General features: G+C 37.6%; 1 pseudogene; it reads right to left on the bottom strand.

Moving 5' to 3' along the window:
- Window positions 1–12,955: 12,955 nt before the first annotated feature.
- On the bottom strand, window positions 12,956–13,810 carry LOC102969683 (annotated as a pseudogene).
- Window positions 13,811–15,928: the final 2,118 nt, after the last annotated feature.

Raw genomic sequence — 15,928 nt, 5'->3', positions numbered from 1 at the left:
AAAAAAAATCACTAGGTAAGAATCAGAAACATCATAGAGGTGACAAAGAGTTGTTGAACTTGAAGATAGCTCAATGGACATTCTCCATGCTAAACAACATTCTTCATGCTAAACAACAGAGAGAAAAAAAATGGAGGAAAAAAATTGAGCTGAGACTCAGGGACCTAGGGAATATTGACAGAAATTCTGACATTCATGTCATTGGAGTCCCAAGAAGAGAAAGGATATGGTGCTGAAACAGTATTTGAAGAAATATTGTCTGAAAACTTCCCAAAGTTAGTGAATAATATAAACTTATAAATCCAAGAAGTTCAGCAAATCCCAAACAGGATAAACTCAATGAAACTTACACTAAAACACATCCTAATCAAATTGCTGAAAACTAAAGACAAAGAAAAGAGTCTTGAAAGCAGCCAGAGGAAACCAATGCATTACTACAGAGAACACCAATTTGAATGGCAGCAGATTTCTTGTCAGAAATTGTAGATGCCAGAAGGAAGTAGAAAACACTTTTTAAGTGCTAAAAAGGACCATCAACCCAGAATCCTGTGAAAACAGATTCAAGAATGAAGATGAAATAAAGACATTTTCTGCTGAAGGAAAAGTAAGAGAATTTAAAATACTGCTAAAGGAAGTTCTTCAGACATAAGAAGATGACTTCCAGGAAGAAAACTGGAATGTCAACAATGAAGGAAGAGCAACAGAAATGGTAAATGTCTGAGTAAATATAATAGATTGTTCTTCTCTTGAGTTCTTTAAACTATACTGGACAGTTGGAAGCAAAAATTATAACATTGTCTAATGAAGATTTCAGTGTATGTAGACAGAACTACCCAGCAACTACAAAATAAAGAGAGGGAGTAAAGGGCCTATATGTTGATCAGGTTTCTACATTCCACCGAAGTGGCAACATTAAGCCTTAAGTAGACCATGAAAATAATCAAGCAAATAAATAAATAAGTGAAAATTCTGAGACAAGAAATGTGTCTAATGCATTCAAATATATAAGAAGTCAAACAGTACCAAAGGGCCATTGGCTCTTGACTGCTTCTTCCTCATGTGAGAAAGATTCCAAATGGAAATTTTGCCTCATTCCTCAGTCCTTTCACATACCCCCATATGTAAACAATCACTGAAGCCTCCTTCCTTCTTTCAAATCTCAAATATTTCTCTCCATTCTGATAGGCCCTTCATAGTCCAGGGCATCATTTCTGATCTATATACCATTCCCCCAAATTGTCTCCCTAACTCCAGTTTTGCCTCCTACTTCTTTCTTCATCTCACTCCAATTACCTAAAATTCAAATGTCATTATATATTTTGGCTTAAAACATAAATTCCTCCCTCAGTGCTTTTAAAATAGTGAATTCTTTAGCCTGGTTAAAAGGCTTTTCATAGCATGTCTCCTGATCATCTCTCTAGTCTCATTTCTTGCCACTCTATAATCTCTCCCCCTAACTATATTCCCTAGACTAGCATAGTAAACATTTTAGGTTTTAAAGTCCTTATGTTCTCTGTTGCAATTACTTAACTCTGTAGTTGTAGTGGAAAAGCATCCATAGACAATATGTAAATAAATGGGTAGAATTATTTGCAAATAAAACCTTAACTACAAAAACAAGTGTCTGCCTGGATTTGGCTCATGGGCCATTATGTGGTGACCCCTGGTTTAGATAATTAAACTACCTACAAATCTGTGGACATGGCATTTTTTTTTAATCTCTTGAGTACTGCACAATATACTGTCTGTTTGGAATGCTTCTCTCCTTTGTCTGGCTACCTTCCATCACTAGGTATCAACCTGGATGCCACTTCATCAAATTCTTTCCTAGACTCCTTATTCCTCTACATTGCACATACCACATTAATATATTTACCTACTGATATATTTACCTGTTTCCTTGTCTGTCTTCTCGCACTTGTCTATAAGCTTCTGGAGGGCAGAAACTATGTCGTGTCCACATTTTAATCCCTAGTACCTAGCAGAATACTTGGCACATACAAGCATTCAATAAAACTTTCAGTTTTTCTATTCAGTGAAGGGAAGGCCAATAGCTCTCTGGCTGACCTAGCCCCTGTCTTAAAACTCAGGGCAGGGAAAATACTGCCTAACTCGATGGTTGTATCTCCATAGAAGCTGTGATCTGTTTTGGGCAAGCCATCCCTTTCCTTTGGCCTGACTTCTCCCAGGGAAAAGAGGTCCAAAATTAAGGACCAGCCACTGTATCTCCTCTCAGACAGCACCCATCCCATCTACCAGGCAGCTCAGAGCCATCTGACCCCACTTTCGGCAAGCATTCTCAGCCACTGATTTTAAAAATAAGCCCCGAGGGGGTAAATTGCTACATCTCTTTCCAAAGGCTGTTGTAGATGCCAAAGGCGGTGGACAATGAACCATTTGTGGTTAAGGGTGGAGCAACCACCATTCAGCCAGGCATCCTGGGGACTCTCCCTGCCTGTTCAGTGTCTTCCCTTTTCAGCCCATTACCAATAAAGTGGGAAAAGGGCAACTTTCTCTGCCAAGCCATCAGGTAATTAAGTATCTGAGGGATCAACCATGTGTCCTACTCTCAACTATTGCTAAATCTCAGGCAAAGACGTGGGCCCTTCCCACAGAACCTTATAATTTATTTGAAAAAAATAAGATAGGTATGTTTGAACCATTTAGAGATTAGTAAAATGCATGTATTTATTTACTTACTCACTTTTTTTTTTAATTTTTTAACATTTATTTATTTCTGAGACAGAGAGAGACAGAGCATGAACAGGGTAGGGTCAGAGAGAGAGGGAGACACAGAATCCGAAACAGGCTCCAGGCTCTGAGCGGTCAGCACAGAGCCCGACGCGGGGCTCGAGCTCATGGACCGCGAGATCATGACCTGAGCCAAAGTCGGCCGCCCAACCGACTGAGCCACCCAGGCGCCCCTACTTACTCACTTTTTAAAGTGCCTACTCAATGCCAGTCACTGTGTGAGATGCTAAGTCACAGAGACAAAAAGTTCATTCAAGGATACTCTCCATCTACTACAATTTCCAGTAGGAATATATAATATGAATGGGGTTTAGAGTTAAAGATATCGATAAAGGCTAAAGTTGTCAGAGAAAGTTCCATCAAGGAGGTGGAACTTGAACTGGTCTTGAGGAAAGTGTGGGGTACAGATTTATGAATGGAAAGAGAAAAGTTCAGCTAGAGGAGATGACATGGCCAGAGGTGAGGAAGAGAACTGAGTGTCAAGAGTGGGGAGGAGAGGTGAGGAGTGGGAAATAAGGCTGGAGGAAAAATGAAGTGTTGTGGTGGAAAACCCTGAAGACTGGACATTTAACTTGAAGTGGGAAGATAACATCCTTCTTTTCTTTGAGTTGTAATTCACATACCATAAAATTCAATGGTATTTTAGTATATTCACAAAATTATACAATGATCACCATTATCTAATTCCAGAACAGACAATATTCTTTTGAATATTTCTGAACAGAGAATTCATGGGATAAATTTGCATTTCAAGCAGATTAACCCAGCTACAGGAGCAGGAATGATTGTGTGGAAAGAAACCAGACACAAAGACAAGCTAAGAGGTTCAGAAGCTTGGAGATCTAGACCAGAATAGGTCATAGTGCCACAGCCTGTCTATGGGCTTCTCACTCCACCCAGGATGGTGAGGTTGACAGCAGGATAATTTATTGAGATAATAATCTATGTCTTTTTCTTCTTTTATTTTCCCTCCCTTGTTCCAAGAAGATAGCAGATATTTGTATTCCTTAGCTTAAGCAGTTTTGGGAGCTAAGCTAAAAGCAAATTGCCTGTGGACAGCCACCCTTCCTGACTTCTGTTTTAGAAGTTCTGAACTCAATATTGGGATTGTGTTGGGGGAGGAGAGATAAGAGACCCTTTGGGGGCAGTGGGAGCTGAAGCTGAGAAAGCAGAGAACAGAGCAGAGAGGGAAATCCCCCCAAACTGTGAAGAACCAGTGATTTCTGGTTCTGAAAGGCATAGGGACCTCAGAGTGGGTGACAGAATGCTTGAACCCAGGTCCCAGAGCTCCAGGGGTACCAGCCTCATAAAGTACTCCTGTGCCTGTGTGTGGTACAGTGAGGATATCAATTCTGACAAAGTGGACTAAAGACCAGAAGAGTTTTCTGCTAAGCATTCTATTCAGCAAAAAACTCCTGGGATTTTGCCGTATCCTGGGACATGAGGAGCCCCAACAATGATGGAAACTGCATTAAACACCAGCTTGGCAGGTTCAGAGTCACAGGTAAAAAAGTTAAAGTACTGGGGATCTTCTTGAGAGGTAGTTGAACATACGGGTTATTCGAACAGATTCTAGAAACCAACTCTCTGGGATTAAGCCTCGCACTGTGATCTATTAGCTGTAGGATTTCTTCAGACTAATGATAATGACACTCAACTATCTCACAGTGTTGTTGTGAGGGTTACATGAATGTACAGATTTAAAAACAGTTATAATACTGTCTGGCACATAAAAAAGCTATGTAAATATTTGCTTATTATTATTAATAAGAAGGAAACAAATCGTTGGGGGAAGGGAGGAGTGTTGCCCTATAAAAGAAAACTATTCAGTGGAAATAAGGGTGGGGGAAGAAGTAGAGGGAAAGAAGACTTTAAAAAGGCAGTATTAAGGATGAAAGACTTAAGGTAAGTAAATACCATTTAGACACAAAAGAAAAAGGAAAGTGAAATAAAAACAGATAGATGAAGATAAATAGGAATAAATAGGTGATTTGATAGACATTAGATAGATATGAGATAAAAAGAGATTAAGAAATACATACATCACATAATTAAAACATCACAGAAGTAGAAAAATGGTGGGAAAAAGTAACTGATAAGATGACATAACTGAGAAGGATCAACTAATATAGATAGATGATAAACTCAGAATGAAATGTAGAAAGTAGCATCAGATGCTACATGGAAAAAAGCAGGGTCAGAAAGGAAAGATGAAAGGGAGGGTGGGACTCAGTCACAATGGACTCAATGACCTCCAGTCTGTGAGATGGAGGAGACTGCTGTTCCCTTGCCTAGCCCTGCACCCCAACCCCCTCCCACACAGCTTAGCTTCATCTTCTCTGACTTCTAGACCATGTTCCTCTGGGAACTTCCTGTTCTCTGTTCTGTACACTTCAGAAATTACCTTCTTCAGTCTGGTTTTCTAACTGTTTTGTGTATGCAATTCTTGTCTCCATTCCAAAAGACTGTGTGCCCAGGGGGAGTGGGTCTACCACTCTCTCCACTTTCCTGGTATCTCACCCAGTATGAGGAGGAGAGAAAATGTGTTGGAGGCCAGTCCTGGTATAGAAGTGGGAATAGGAGGGCCATAGCCAATCTCCAACTACCAGTATCACCATCCTGTAGGACATCACCAATCACCCATGGAAAACAATCTAAAAACAACTTGGAGGGAACTAGCTTGCCCTAGCACAATAAAAATGTATGCAGTATCTGATGATCCCTTCCCTTACTGCTTCTCAAGAATCCAGACATCTGTAACTCAGCATTTTCCTATAAATAATTGGTCTCCCCTACAAAACTGTGAACTGCCAGAGAGCAGAGACTATATGGGAAAAGTTTCAGAAATATTACAGAATAAGCAAGAGCTTTATATTCTGTATCTACCACTTCCAAGCATCTGAAAATTTCTACCACCTCGTGGTTGATGTGCTTGGTCCTAAGGGCAGAAATCTTGTCATCAGGAGAAGAGAAATTCTGATATAAGAAAAGAGACCTAAGAAGCTCTGTTTACACAGGTCCTGAATATAGGCCCAGGGCCTGTTAGAATCCAGAGAGAGTTCTGGTCATCTCAGCCAAATGAAACTCCCCCATACTGATCTAAACCCGTTCCTTTCCTCCTAGACAAGAGGAAGGAAAAGTCCCATTCGTAACCACGGAGAAATAAAAGTCTTCCTCGGTGATTATATACAATTTACAGCAGAGTGTTTCATTTGGTGCCCAGGAGCCTGTAATAGCTGGAATTACCCTTGTTCCTCTTCCTCTTTGAAGGGCCAGAGCTGAGAAGTGCTCTGTGATTATGTGTTAGGGTATGGCATCTCCATGCCAAACTTGCTCAGCCCGATTTGGTGTGTGTGCGTGCGCGTGTGTGTGCATGCATGAGCGTGTGTGTGTGTGTGTGTGTGTGTGCTTCCAGAACATAATTTCCCCACATCCCTGCATGGTTTTTCAATTCATAAATAATGAATTAAAATGCTTTTGGGGTGCCTGGGTGGCTCAGTCTGTTAAGCATCCAACTTCGACTCAGGTCATGATCTCACGGTTCATGGGCTCGAGCCCACATCTGTCTGCTCAGAGCCTGCTTTGGATTCTCTGTCCCCTTTCTCTCTGCCCCTCGACCCCCTCAAAAATAAACATTAAAAAATTATTTTAATTTAAAAAATGCTTTTGCCATTTCACCCATCCTTACTGGAAAGGGAGGCAGAGAAGTAAGAAGGGAAGGAAACTAGAATCATCTTTTCACCCCACAACTTTACGTGTGAATTGAGAACTCCAGTATCAACAAAGCAGAAAAACTGAAGTGAATTGGGCTGAGATGTACTGATTGCTTACCATCCAGGTGATGAAAACCTGAGAGTAACAACAGATTCCCTAGGTTGTGAAGGTGAATGCTTCTGCATGGATATAAGTTGTGACTGGTACTCTCCCCAAGTTAGAAGCCCTGAGGAAAGTGGTACACAATAAAATATTAGAAACCCGAAGTCTGGGTTGCAAACATTTTCTGTGAAGGGCCAAATAGTAAATATTTTAGGCTTCATGAGCCATATAATTTCTGTTACAACTTCTCAGCTCTATAGTGAAAAAGCAGACTTAGACAATATGTAAACAAATTGGCATGGGTATGTTCCAATAACATACAATAACATTTATTTACAAAAATAGCAGACGGCTAGATTTGGCCAGTGGGAGGTAGTTTGCTGACTCCCGCACTGAGTGACTTAGTACTATGAGGACTTTGTTTTGAAAAATCTTACCACTTGCAACAACGTGGATAGAACTGGAGGCCTTTATGCTAAGTGAAATAAGTCAGTAAGAGAAAGACAGATATCATATGCTTTCACTCATAGGTGAAAATTGAGAAACTTAACAGAAGACCATGGGTGAAGGGAAGAGGGGAAAAAGCTTCAAATAGAGAAGGAAACCATAAAAGACTCTTAAATACAGAGAACAAACAGGGTTGATGGTGGGGGAGGGGATAATGGGTGATAGGCATTGAGGAGGGCACTTGTTAGGACGAGCACTGGCTGTTGTATGTAAGTGATGAATCATGGGAATCTACTCCTGAAGCCAACAGCACACTGTATACACTGTATTGTAGCTAACTTAACAATAAATTATATTTAAAAAAGAAAAAAAGAAAAATCTCGATACTTTGAGGGTAAAGACTAAAAGACAGAAATGATGGAGAAGGAAAGGAAGAAAAGGAAGAGGTGAAGAATGGGTAATAATTGTTTTTAGAATAAAGATAACTTGGAGCATCTGAACTTACGGGCTGTGTGCAAAGGGAAGAACAAACTCTTTAAGCCATTTGTTTTGGAAATCTTCAAGTGGGCTATAAGTACTGGCAAGGAAAGCAGTTGTGACCAAGTACTCAAGAGTAGAATTTTGGTTCTAATATAAAAGGACTATCACCCTGTATTACTTAACCATTTCTGTGTAACAAATTAACCCCAAACCTAGTGACTTAAGACAAAAATAAATATTTATCAACTCTCATTGTTTCTGTGGATCAGGAAGTCAAGAATAGTCTGGCCAGCTGTTTCGGCTCATGATTTTTCATAAAATAAAGACAAGTCAGCCAGAACAGCTATTATCTGAAGGCTTGACTATATCCGAAGGACCTGATTTACTCATATAAGATGGCATTGGCTGTTCGGTGAGGGTCCTCAGTTCTTCTCCATATGGGCCTCTCCACAGAGATGTTTGAGTGTTCTCACAACATGGAAGCTGGCTTCCTCCAGAGTAAGTAAACCAAGAGGCCAAGACAGAAGGTGCAATATTTTCATGACCCAGTATCAGAAGTCATACACCATGATGTCTACCATACTTCACTGGTCACAGTGACCAGCCCTGATTAAATGACAGGGAAGGCTAGTCCAGGGTGCAAATACCAGGAAGCAGGGATCAATGAGGTCCATCTTAGAGACTGACCATCTGCTGCCTAATAACAGAAAGAACTAAAAGATGCATCTGTGGTCCCAGTCTAGGATCTGCATATTAAGATCGCCTAGGAATTTGTATTAGTTAGAATGCATCTGGCTAGAGAAAGAAAACAGAGCAAAACACTCAACTTCAAGTTGTTTAAACCACAGGATTGATTTCACTTATGAAAGGGTCCACAGTTGGGAATTTTCAGGGTTAGTTAATTCCGTAGCTCAACAATATCAGGTTCTTGTTCAACCTTTCTGTGGTTTTCTTGGCTTTTCCTTCATGGTCACAAGATGGTTGCTACAGCCCACATGACATGTTTACACAGTTGCATGTGGAAGCAGAAAGAAAGGAATATCTATTGGGTAGCCAGCAAACACCGCTTGCCACAAAAACTGGTGTGACACTCTGAACTGAGTAATATGAACAGTGTACTTGTAACTTTCTTAGAACCACAGGATCTTAGAGATGACTAAGTCTAGTTCCCATGTAATGCTTGCATCCCTTCTATCAGATCCAGGGAACATTGCCATATACCAAGATTTCCTTTCACTGTAGTAAAATAGCTTGGGCTCCATGAATATATGACAGAGGCTTCTGGTCAAAGTGCAGAATTGTAATAAATGTAAAAAGTTGAGGCCAACCTATTTAGGAGACAGTCCCTGAGCCCCTCACTGGTAGCAGGAACTTTGGAAGCACTAGTGGAGTCTTTTATCAAGGCCTGCCTTAGCATGCTTTGACCATCAATGTAGATGGGTATCTCTCTTGCCCTTAAAATGACTTTCAGAAGAGGCACATTCCCCTAAATGACATTTGCTCATAACAGTAAAACCCCAAATTGAATAAGACCCAGGAGAGAGACTTCCAATTCAATACAAGCAAAACACATTTTCAACAAATACAATACATGATTTGCTAATGGGGATTCCTCTACAGGAGGAAAATTTGCATAACACAACCCCCAATTTCCCTTCTAACTCCAAAATCAATGATTCTTTTTTTTTTCCAAAATCAATGATTCTATATTTACTGCGAATTTCTTCATGATGCCAAGATTAAGATTCTTTTGTTGAGCTTTCAGTGTATTTCATGAAGTCATAGAATATCAGAATTGATACGATGTAAGAGATTGTATATCACTTTATTTCTTATGTCTTGAGTCAGAGCTCCTATTAATTTAGAATAAATATTTTATGACCTTCCTTTTATATGATTAGAAATTTTTGAGTTATATTTGAATAAACTTTCTTAAAATAGAGTTTGCATAGAATAAAATATCATCTTAAGTATACCATCTAATAAGTTCTGAAAATGTGCAACCTCTACCATCACAATCAAGATATCCATTTCCCAAAATGCTCCTGAATGCCCCTTTGCAGCCAATTCCCATCACTCCTGGTTCAGGGCACCACTAATCTGCTTTTTGTCATTTTAGATTATTTTTTTTTGTCTATGAAAGCATTCATTTCAAATATAAAATCATAAAGTATAAACTCTGCTGTGTAAATTAGCTTGGGCTCCACAGATTGTTTCTGACATTCACCCAGGTTGTAACAGTTCCTTCTTTCTTATTGTTCAGTGTTTTTCCATTGTATGGATATGCCAGTTTGTGAATCATTCTTGGGTTGATATACATTTGAGTTGTTTCCAGTTGAGGCAGTTATGTATAAATCTGCTATGAATTTCCATATGTAAGTTTACAGTTTTCACATACAAGTTGATAGATTTTTTTTACAGAATATGGTTTCATTTCTCATGGGTAAAGATGTTTGAGTGACATTGCTGAGTTGAACAGTAAATGTATGTTGAACTTTGTAAGAACTACCAAGTGGTGGTATCATTTTACATTTCTACCAGCAAGGTTTGAGAGTCTTAAGTTGCTCACCTAATTCTCACCACCACTTGGCATTATGATACTTTTTATTTTACCATTCTACTGGGTGTGAAGTGGTATCTCACTCTGGTTCAATTTACCCTTCCCTAACATATAATGATGAAAAGCACCTTTTCATGTGCGTATTGACCCCTTTCGTACTTTTTTTTTTTTTACATAGAGTCTGTTCAAATCTTTTGCTTACTCACAATGTTTATCTTATTATTGATGAGTGAGAATGCTTTATACATTCTTATTATTAGTCCTTTCTCAGATATGTGTATTGAAAATATTTCCTCCCGTGCGGTGGCTTAGCTTTTCATTTTCTTACCATTCTTTTTGAAGAGTAGAAGTTTTTAATTAGATGAGATACAGTTTAAAATTATTTTCTTTTATTGATACCACTTTTGGTGTTATGCTTAAGAAATCATTTCCTAACCAAAGTCACAAATGTTTTTTCATATGTTTTCTTCTAGAAGATTTACAGTGTTAGATTTTACATTCAGGTCTATTTTGAGGTAGTTTTTATATATGGTATGAGGTGTGGATCTCATAGCTGTAGCTGCAATAAGAAATTACTGTGTATTTAATAGCTTAAAACAACACAAACATGGGGCACCTGGGTGGCTCAGTCGGCTAAGCATCTCACTCTTGATATCGGCTCAGGTCATGATATCACAGTTTGTGAGATGGATCCCCAAATGGGACTCTGCATTGTCAGCACAGAGCCTCCTTGGGATTCTCTCTCTGCCCCTCTCCAGCTCATGCTCTCTCTCTCTCTCTCTCAAAATAAATAAATAAACATTTAAATCAACAACAACACAAACTTACTATCTTACAGTTCTGTAGATTCAAAGTCCAACATGGGTCTCACTGGGCTAAAATCAAGATGTCGGCAGAGCTGCATTCAAGGAAAGTCTGGGGGATCTAAGGAGAATCTCTTTCCTTGTCTTTCTAGCTTACAAAGGCCACCCACATTCCTTGACTTAGGATCTACTCTCTCCGTCTTCAAAGCCAGCAACATTGCATTGCACTGTATCTTCCTTTCATCGTCACATCACTCTCTGACTCTATTCTGCCTCTCTTCCATGTTTAAAGACACTTATCATTACAGTGGGTCTACCTAGGGTAAACTCCCCAATTCCTCAAATCTTTCACTCAGTCCCTTTTGCCATGGAAGATGGAAGAAAACATATTCCCAGGTTCTAGAGATTAGAGCATGGACATCTTTGGGGGTGATAGTTATTATTCTTCCTACCACATTTATGGACTGTTCCAGCACCATTTGTCGAATTACCTTGGCATCTTTGCTGAAGTCAGGTTTTTGTTGTTGTTGTTGTTGTTTTGCTTTGTTTGTTTTTTACATATGTGTGAGTCTATTTCTGGACTCTAGTCAGTTCCATTGACTGTCTTAAGCCATACCATAACCTCTTCTTGATTTCTGTAGCTTTATAGAAATCTTGAAATCAGATAGTGTAAGTTTCTAACTTTGTTCTTTTTCAAAAATTTTTCTGACTGTTCTAAGGCTTTTATATTTCCTATAAATTTTAGAGACAAATCATCAATTTCTATAAAATGCCATCCTGGTTTGGTTTATTTATTTATTTTTTGAACAGCTTTATTGAGGTGAAATTTGCATACCATAAAATTTATTCATTGTAAGCATAAAATTCAAAGAATTTCAGTAATTTACAGACTTGTACAACCATTACCATAATTCAATTTTATAACATTTCAATTATCCTAAAAAGGTCTTGCATCCATTTTCAGTAACTCTCTTTTTCCACTCCTAGCCTTAGGAAATGATTAATCTACTTCTGTCTCTGTGGATTTGCCTTTTAGGGACATTTCAGGTAAATAGAATCATAATATGCAATCTTTTTTGTCTGGGTTCTTTCATGTAGAATAATGTTTTTGAGGTTCTATCTTATACCATGTATCAGTACTCTGTAACAGCTCATTGCCAGAAAGTATTCTATCTTAAGAATATACCACATTTTATTGATGCAAAATGTTCAGTTTGATGGACATTTGCTTGTTTCCATTTTGGGGTAACTATGAATGATACTGCCATGCACATTCATATATAAATCTTTGTATAGACCTGCATTTTCATTTTTCTTTAACTTTTTGAGCACCTGCCAAACTATTTTTGGAGGCTGCATCATTTTACATTTCCTACCAGCAGTGTATGAGGGTTCCAGTTTTTCCATAATTTCATACCCCCTTGTTTTTGTCTGTATTTTTGATTATAGAGTCATCCTAGTGGGTGTGAAAGCATATTTCTTTTTAGATTTAATTTGCATCTCCCTAAGATTAATGATTTTGAGCACTTTTTCATTTGTTTATTGGCTATTCATGTATCTTCTTTTTTAATTTTTTTAATGTTTATTCATTTTTGAGAGAGAGAGACAGAGAGAGACAGAGTGTGAATGGGGGAGGAGCAGAGAGAGAGAAGGAGACACAGAATATGAAGCAGGCTACAGGCTCTGAGCTGTCAGCACAGAGCCTGATGTAGGGCTTGAACCCATGAACTGTGAGATCATGACCTGACCTGAAGTTGGATGCTTAACTGACTAGGCCACCCAGGTACCCCTCATGTATCTTCTCTGGTAAATGTCTATTAAAATATTTTGCCCATTTTTTTACTTGGGTTGTTTGTCTTCTTATAATTGGGTCATAAGAGGTCTTTGTATATTCTGGATATAAGTCTGTTATCAGATATATGATTTGCAAATATTTTTTTCCATTGTGTGGCTTCTTTGACTTTCTAAAATAAAAGCAAAATCAAGCACAAACACTTAATTTTGATGAAGTCCAATTTATCAATTTTTTATTTATCATTTGTTTGTTTTATGTTTTTGGAGGTGGATCAGTTATTTAATTAGGTTCTGTATAAGAAATTTAGAACACCAATTTGTGAGGATAAATTCCATCTGTGAGAGAAAACACAGAGTGGAGGTAGCCCTGAAGCTAAGGAACAGCTTTGATTTTTGGCAGAATTTTTGAATCCACAGCTTCCTGATCAACCTCTATAATCTCATATTTCTCTTTCTCTGGGTCGAGGATCTCACTGTCCTGATGTCTAGGTTTACACAACTTCTTCTTGAAGTAAACATCAGTGAAGATGTTTGGGGATTTTCACACTGCCGATATCAATTTTGGTGGAAGTAGCAATGATGAATTTCTGGTATGTTCTATGCAGAGGAACTCAATTGGGGGCCAGCAGTCCGGTCACAAGAAACAAACCACTTCTAAGCTGCTTCAGGAAAACCACTTTTTTGCCTCTGTGGCACCCAGTGAAGATGATCAGAATGGTCCCAGGAGTGATGCTAGCTCACCATTTTCTCACATGCTGACTGACAAGTTTTTTTTGCCATGGCTTAATAGCTTTTGAGGCACATCTTCAATAGGATAATACCTAGGCATTTTGTGAAGTTTAATCACTCTGGTACCACCATTCTCTTCACCACCAATGGGTTTTGTGACAGTGGCAAGAATCTTCTCCTTTTTCTTTTCAACCCTGCATTTGGCTGCTGAACACTTCCTCTTGTACGTGGCCTTTCTGGAATACATAGCTGATTGGGAATATCTGCCAATTCCTCTGACTAGGACAGGGTTTGGGCTATAGTGGGGCTTCCCCTTCTTTGGTGTTTTAGGCTTGAGGTTACCCTTCATAATCTTGCCACCAGCATCATCCTTTTTGGCTTCAAGTTTCTTCTCCTTAGTATCAATCTTCTCAGATTTTTCACCCACCATCTTGCAAGATGGGAAAGAGCTAATGTATCAATTTTTAAAGTTAATTTTTGTGTATGGTGTGAGGCAATGATCTTAATCTTTGTTCTTGTATATGGACTTCCATTTGTCTCAGAACTATTTGTTGAAAAAGTGATTCTTTGCCCCATTTAATTCCTTTGCAGTTTTGTCTAAAATCAACTTATCATAAATGTACAAGTTTATTTCTGGACTCTCATTTCTGTTCTATTGATCTGTATTTCTATCCTTATGTAAAAGATTTATAAAAAACTTACTAAAAATTTAATCTTAATAATCAAGATGGTTAGTTTTAGAATCAAGAAGTCCTCCATTTTTTTCTACTTGGGTTCATTTCATTTTCATATAAATTTTAGAATTTTATTGCCTAATTCTATTTTTAAAAAGCTGAAATTTTTATAGAGATTACATTCAATCTACCTAGAATTTGAGAAGGATTGCCATTTTAATAATGTTGAGTCTTGAAATCCATGAACATGGATTGTCTATCCATTTATTTAGATCTTCTTTAATTTCTTTTAGCAATGTTTTATAATCTACAGTTGAACATCTTTAGATAGATTTATTCCTCAGTACTGTATTATTTTTGATACTAGTGTGAATGGAATTATTTTCTTGATTTCATTTTCAGGTTGTTTATTGTTAGTACTTAAAAATAAAATTGATTTTAGTATATTGATGTTGACTTTATTGAACTCATTTATTAGTTTTAATAGTTTTTTTGTTGTTAACTTTTCGGGATTTTCTCTCTGTAATATAATGTCATCTGCAAATAAAGACAGTTTTACTTCTCCTTTTCAACCCGGTTGCCCTTTACTTTTTCTTGCCTAATTGTACTGGTTGACACTTCCGCTACAAGGAGAAAAGAAACATGTCTGACTTGTTCCTGATATTAGGGTGAAAGCCTTCAGCCTTTCAGTATTAAATATAAAGTTTTCATAGATTTTTTTCATAGATGTCCTTTATCAAGTTGAAGAAGTTCCAATTTATCCTTGATTTTCTGAATTTTTATCAGAAATGGTATTGATTTTGACAAATATTTTTTTCTGCTTGAGACAATTATAATCTTTTTTAGTTTGTTAAATTACACTGATTGATTTCTGAGTGGTAAACCAAAATTACATTCTTAGGATAAATTCCACACTATCATAATGAGTTACTATTTTTACATATTGTAATTGATTTCCTAAAATGTCCTTGAGAATGTTTCCATCTATGCTCATGGGGATATTGATCTACAGAGCTTTCTTTTTTTCTATTGTAATGTCTTTATCTGGCTTTGGTAAGTGGTAATACTGGCCTCATTGAATGAGTTTCCCTTTCATCAATTTTCTGTAAGAGCTTATAGAGAATGGATATTATATCTTCTTTAAATACTTAATAGAACTTACCAGTAAAGTCATCTGGGTCTGAAGTTTTCTCCTTGGGAAAGTTTTTAACTATAAATTTCTTTAATAGGTAGCTATTCAGGTTATTTATTTCTACTTGAGTGAGTTTTAGTAGTCTGGATCTTTCACAGAGTATATTCATTTGGTGAAGTCACCAAATTTATTGTCTTAGAGTTGTTCATAATAGTCCTTTATTATTCTTTTGATATCTGTAGAGTCTGTAGGGATGTCGCTTCTCTCATTCCTGATATTGGTAATTTTCATCTTCTCTATTTCTTTTCCTGATCAGTCTGGCTAGAGGTCATTAATTTTATTGACCTTCTTTAAAAATTCAGCTTTTACATAAGAGACTGTTAAAAACTGAGAACAAACTGAGGGTTGATGGGGGTGGGAGGGAGGGGAGGGTGGGGGATGGGTATTGAGGAGGGCACCTTTTGGGATGAGCACTGGGAGTTGTATGAAAAGCAATTTGACAATAAATTTCATATATTGGAAAAAAAATTCAGCTTTTAGTTTTATTAATGTTCTCTTTTTTCCCCATTTTTTTTATTGATCTCTCTAATCTTTATTATTTCTTTTACTCTTACTTTAGGTTTAATTTATTCTTTTTTTCTAGTTTCTTTCTTTCATTTATTTATTTATTTATTTATTTATTTACTGGGGAAGTGAGGGGAAGAGGAGAGGGAGAGAGATAATCTTAAGTAGTCTCCATACC

Source organism: Panthera tigris, chromosome B4 (assembly GCF_018350195.1).
Source record: "Panthera tigris isolate Pti1 chromosome B4, P.tigris_Pti1_mat1.1, whole genome shotgun sequence".
In the NCBI taxonomy this organism is placed as follows: Eukaryota; Metazoa; Chordata; class Mammalia; order Carnivora; family Felidae; genus Panthera; species Panthera tigris.
Note: the sequence above shows the minus strand (reverse complement) of the source record. Positions and strands in the feature narration are given on the sequence as shown.